Source organism: Chrysochloris asiatica, unplaced genomic scaffold (genome assembly GCF_000296735.1).
Source record: "Chrysochloris asiatica unplaced genomic scaffold, ChrAsi1.0 scaffold00003, whole genome shotgun sequence".
Classification (NCBI taxonomy): Eukaryota; Metazoa; Chordata; class Mammalia; order Afrosoricida; family Chrysochloridae; genus Chrysochloris; species Chrysochloris asiatica.
Genome location: NW_006408521.1, coordinates 49,808,183 through 49,814,078, shown reverse-complemented (window position 1 = coordinate 49,814,078; position 5,896 = coordinate 49,808,183). Strand labels below are relative to the sequence as shown.

Sequence of the window (5,896 nt, the reverse complement as noted above, 5' to 3'; positions counted from 1 at the left end):
TGTTGGAGGAGAATATTTGAAAGTGCCATGGGCTTCCAAAAGAACCAATAGATCAGTTTTGGAAGAAGTGCAGCCAGAGTGCTCCTTGGAAGCCAAGATGGCCAAACTTTATCTCTCATACTTGGGACATATTGTCAGGAGGTAGCAGTCGCTGGAGAAGGGTATCATGTTTGGTAAGCTGGAGGGTCAGAGAAAAAGAGGAAGACCTCCAACAAGATGGATTGGCCATGTATAGGGTTTCAGAGGACTGCATGGTGAGTTTGAACCACCGTTCTTGTGGTTCAAACCAACCTTGCAGTCCAGTGCATTATAACACAGCGCCACACCCCAGCATTAATAGCAATGTATACGGCACCCTCCTACACAGCTGTGGGACTGTAAAACAGTATGGCACTTTTTCAAAAGGCTGGAAACAGAAATATCAGCTGACGTAGCAATCTCTCTACTTGGTATTTATCTTCCAGAAGTAAGAGCAGTCACATGAGCAGATATATACACACCCATGTTCACTGCAGTATATCCACAATAATAGCAAAAACAGAGTGACAGTCTAGATGTCCATCAGCAGAGGAAAGGCTGAACAAACTTTCGTACATACAATGGAATATTACGCAACATTGAAGAGTAACCTGTGAATCTGCAACATACCACATAACATGGAAGGACATTACACTGAGTGAAAGTAGTGGGTGGCAGAGGGTCATATGAGATCACTACTGTGAAAAATCAAGAAAAGGTGTGCATTCTGTAATAAACATTCTGTGAATGATTATCAGGGATAAGAGGGAAGGGAAAATTATTCACTGAGTAAAGTCTAAACATGTGCCACCTGAGTGGCAGGGAAGGCAGTTTAAAAGAAAAGGAAGGGAAAAAGGAAATAGCTTTCTTTTTTTGTCTATTTGTTTTTCATGTACTGGAAAGGAAACAATATATATTTCTTTTCTTGTTGCTATAAAGTCATGGCTAACTTATAGCGACCCTGTATAAGGAGGCTTTAAATCTTCCAGGGAGCAGAAATCCTCATTTTTCTGCCTCAGAGCAGCTGGTGGGCTCGAACTACTGACCTTGTCATTCGCAGTCTAGTACCTCCCCATTTTCTCATTAGGGCAAACTTATCTGCAAATGAAAAAAGGGAAAGAAAAAATAGGAAATTGAAAAAAGATTTGGAACTAGATAGAGGTGATGGTTGTACAACATGGGGTGTGTGGTTGGTGTGCTAGGCTGTGCGTGTAAAATTAGTTGAAATGGCAAATGTTTGTTTTATCTATATTGCTACAATAATAACAAGAAACAAGAAAGATCTAATTACAGTTCAGCAAGGGTGTTCACAAGGTTCTAATCATCATCATTAAGGATATCAGAAACAATCTTTTTTAACTTTAAATGCACAATTGTTATGATTCTCTATCTGGAACAGAAAGCCTGAATCGCAGCATCTCAAGAATGACCCAATGCAGAGGATGGCTAAAAGAAAACCTGTGAAAGTTCAGACAGTATTAGGACTTCCTGCCTGGGAGAAGCTGCTGAAAATATGTAAAATCACAAAAGCTACCTCCCTCGTGATTTTTCCTTGGCCTCGAATGAAGAACTGTTTTAGGAACAAAAATAATGTATAAAATCACAAAAGGTACCTCCCATCCAGAAAGTCCTAATATTGTGAGAACTTTTATAAACCTCTTGCTTAGCAGTACAGGAGTCGAATGTTTGGGAACAATTTTAAGGAAGTACAGTTTAAATGAAAACTTTCCAAACGCATTACACCTTGAGAAGATGAAAATAAAACCAATTCAAACAGCAATTAAATAAAGCCTTGGATAACGAGTTCATAAAGCATCACCCAGGAGTCTTAGGAGATACCCCTCACCTTCTGCAATCCCCTCTCTCCTACATAAGTGTCCTTTGATGCCACTTTCAGAAACAAGATTCTAAGAACAGTATCAAAGCATGTCTGAATTAACAACTGGTACTTTTCTTCCTTATTTTAGGAACCCTTAAGAGAGATGCATAAAATTAACATGTCAATCATTAAATAGATATAACCTTTCTCCCATCTGGTGTTGAAATGACTTCCTAGACATTCCCAAAAACTTTGTTCAACGTTAATTTACTCTCAACCGTCTCAGACGGTTTGTACAGGCAACTGCCACTCTTAAGTCCTCATCAACAAAAAAACTCTGCCTTCAAACGTGCCCTCAAGTTTAGGATTTGCCATTTTCCTTGGCCTCAAATGAACTGTTTTAGATTCAAACAAGGGTAACAGGAGATTGTCAGGGTGTGTGTGGGGGTAGGGGTGGGGTGGTGGTATTGTACTATTTCTTAGTTTGGCCAGTTAACACTACTCATTCTTTCAAGCCTCTCTCTCTGTTTTTTTTAGCACCCAGTTACAATAAACGCATTGTACAAACAGTTCTTTCCAAAACAAAAAGAAAGCCCAACAAGGACTTGGTCTGTGTCTTCCGGGCTTTTCCTTTCTTATAGTTACACTCTCGGGCTATTTAGGGAGGAAGGAACTTCACATAATCAAATTAATAAACAACTTTCTTCCATTTTCTTTTTTCATCATTGTTGTTGTTGTAAGTGCTGTCGAGTTGGTTCCTACTCACAGCACCCCTTGCATAGGGTTTCCAAAAAGCAGCTGATGAATTTGAACCCCAACCTTGCAGTTAGAAGTCCAGCGCTTATCCTGCAGCACTACATCTTCCCTTCTTTTTCATTGGGTAGGAAAGAGGATTTTCACCATTTTGGGGTAACAAAGACTGAACTTTCAAGACTAGCTCAAATCTCCCACAGAACTCTGTCTGCAGCTTTATCACACTACCACTCTAGAACACGGGTGGGGAACGTCCGGGCCTGATATGGGCCCACACAATCATTTGCTCTGGCCCGCCAAGGCAACTGCAGTTCCAGTCATCACATGTTGTTGAGTGCCATGGAGTTGGTTTCGACTCTTAGCAACCCCTTATAGGGTTTCCGATGTGGATTTGAACCAACATTGTAGTCAAGTGCTTATTCTACAGTGCTACACCAGGACTCCAGCCATCACATTGTTATTGTTAAATGCCGCTGAGTCATTTCTGACTCATAGCAACCCTGTATAGGGTTTCCGAGGAGCAGCTGGTGAGCTTAAACCACCAACCTTGCAGTTCAAACGGACCTTGCAGTCCAGCACATTAACCTGCAGCACCACACCAGGATTCCATCACATTAAGGAAGAGTTAATTAAATGTTTGGCCAAATATAGAAAACTAATTTTTAACTCGATAATTTTGCAATTGATGTTACAAAGTTTAGTAGAAAAAAAGGGTCCCCGCCCCTGCTCTAGAATCATGCATGTCTCTCCTCCAGGGTGAAGGCAGTGTTTTATGCATCTTTTTACTTTGATACAATGCTGAGTAGACAATGGATGGATGGATGGATGATGGATAGATGGATGGATGGATGATGGTTGAAATAATGATTTCATAGAATTTGAAAATTAATGCAGTTTTTACAGATAAAGAAATGTAATACAAAAACCAGCTAGGCTGGCTCTTCCTTTCTTCACCATCGTGTGAGTGCTGCTACATTTCATCTTCACATAAGACTTTCAGGATCTAGAGCCTCCCGGCTAAGAAACAAAAGCAGAACCGTCCCATCTCCCAATGGATTCGAATGAAAACTGGTAATAAAACCAGGTCCCAGTCCAAGAGAAGACCCTGGAGAAGAACCACGTGTGGGCCTCTAAGGAGTCGCACATGTGATAGCAAAGCACAGGATGTACCCAGGTTCTAACTCTATCAGATTAAGTTCAATTTTGCCAAGATCTGATCAATTCAACATGTTTTACAAAACTTCTGGTTCCTTCATTTTATGCTTCTGCATTAAAAGGTTAGCTAACAAATATGTGAGACCTTTGGTTTGTAAAAAAACTAAAACATCCAGCTAGGCTCGGGTGCAAGGGGAAACAGTCTGCTTCTTTGAGAAAAAGAAGTATTTGAGAGGTGCAAAGGAGAGCCAGTGTGACAGCTCCTAGAGATGAATCCTGGAAATCTAGAAATGCAGTTGTAAGCTATCACTCTGCCAGTTACTCCTTGGAAATCCTATACAGGGTGGCTGTGAGTCGGAATCAACTCCAAGGCACTTAACAACAATAACAAACCTTAGGTCTGCCCAGCACAGTTATCCTCTAGGAAGGATGAGAGAGTATTTTCAGCAGGAAATCAGGAAGAGAGTGTTTATATCTGGCAATTAAAGCAAAGTATAATACATTATACTTACAGCAAGATGGTGGACTAGGCAGATGTGCTACAGGGAACCTCTACAACAAAGATATGAGGGGCCGAATGAATAGACACTGATGAAAATTCGAGAACCCTGAACTTCAGAGGAAAAGTTAGAGAAGTGGACTGAGTGCTTGTTGGGAGGAGAAGCTGAGCGGTAACAGTGAAGAGAGGGAGACTCACCAGTAAACAGTCCGTGTGTCTGTCCTGTGAGCAGCTTTGACAAAAGACAGAGGAAGGCCTAGCAGAGCAGATTCACACAGGTGAATGGGAAAGGTGATTAGAGGGGTGGCCAGCTCCCATCCTCATCGACCCCAAGCAAAGACCTTGTTCTCCCAGAGTTCACAGCCACGAGTCACATAAGTGTGAAGTGGGGCCAGGTCCACCACTTTGGTGACTGGATTAGAGTGGACTTGGCTCCAGACCTACAGAACCTGAAGAGCCACCAAACCAGCATTTAACCAGTCATCTTGCTCCCAGCTGCCCTGTGGTCCTAATGGACACTGAAACCAGCTACATCAAGGACTCAATCTATGAACTGCTGTGGACTGAGTGCCCTGAACATAGATAACACTGAGGTCAATAGGAACTCCATCCAGGGCCAGGAACTCCGCTGTGACATGCCCATCTCATGAACTCCTTGGCTGACAAGAGCACTCCAGAGTTTTTCCTCTTGCGTCCAACAGCTGCACTGTTTTTTGGTTTTGTTTTTCCCATTTGTTGTTTCATTGCTTTTGTTCATTTATTCTTTCTCCTTCTTCTTGTTCCATTCCCTTGAATTTTATCCTTTCTAGCTCCACTTTTCTTTTTATTCTTTTCTTCTGGTTCTCACTTCCCTTCTTCTCTCAACCTCACCCCACTTGATCTTTATTTACTGCTCTCTCACTCCATCTGTCCTCTCACTGGTTTTTCTAAGTGGTTGTTTTGTTGTTGTTTTTTCCCTTCCTTTTATCTCCTCTCTTATTTTTCGCTTCTATAGCTCCATTTCCCTGTCCATCATTTGTGTTTATAGTTATTATTTTATTTTCTGGTCTCTGGCTTAAAAGTTTTTTTTCTCTTTATTCTTTTTGCTTTTCATTGTTGGTTCCTTGTTTATTTTGTTTTGCTTTCTTGTGTGTGTGTGTGTGTGTGTGTGGTGGTGGTGGGGTTCCTTTGTCACCTGGCAGGAGACAGCAACTATGCCCATACAGCCCAGCCACAATTGTACCTTCTGCAACTCTATCTGTTGGGCAAAAGTCAATACCTACTCCTATACCACCTGATCAACAGAAGACAGAAGCCAACACCAGCCAGATCCACCCTAAACTGAAGGAGCACAAAAGGAGAACAGACAATAGTGCACACACTTTCATTTTCTAACTACACCCACAGGACACAGTGAGACCCTAAGAACACAGCAACACATAATCATTAATTAACTGCAAATACAACAACCCCACAATGCCCCAGAGCCAATAGACAGCCTTAGCTCACACCAATAAACAAGAGAGAATGGCTTAAACAAATGACCAAGATGCAGGGTCAGGAAATGTTTCAGAGGAAGAAAAGGAACAAAAAAGAATTCAAAAGCATGATATTTAGGTACCTTCAAAAGATTGACAGAAAGATTGAGGAAAGAACGGAGAACACAGAAAAAA

At 41.5% G+C, this 5,896-nt stretch overlaps 1 protein-coding gene across 1 annotated transcript in view; it reads right to left on the bottom strand.

Moving 5' to 3' along the window:
* The window catches only part of INPP5F (inositol polyphosphate-5-phosphatase F), a 129,583-nt gene that overhangs the window by 108,491 nt on the left and 15,196 nt on the right, over positions 1–5,896 (bottom strand). The window lies entirely within an intron of this gene.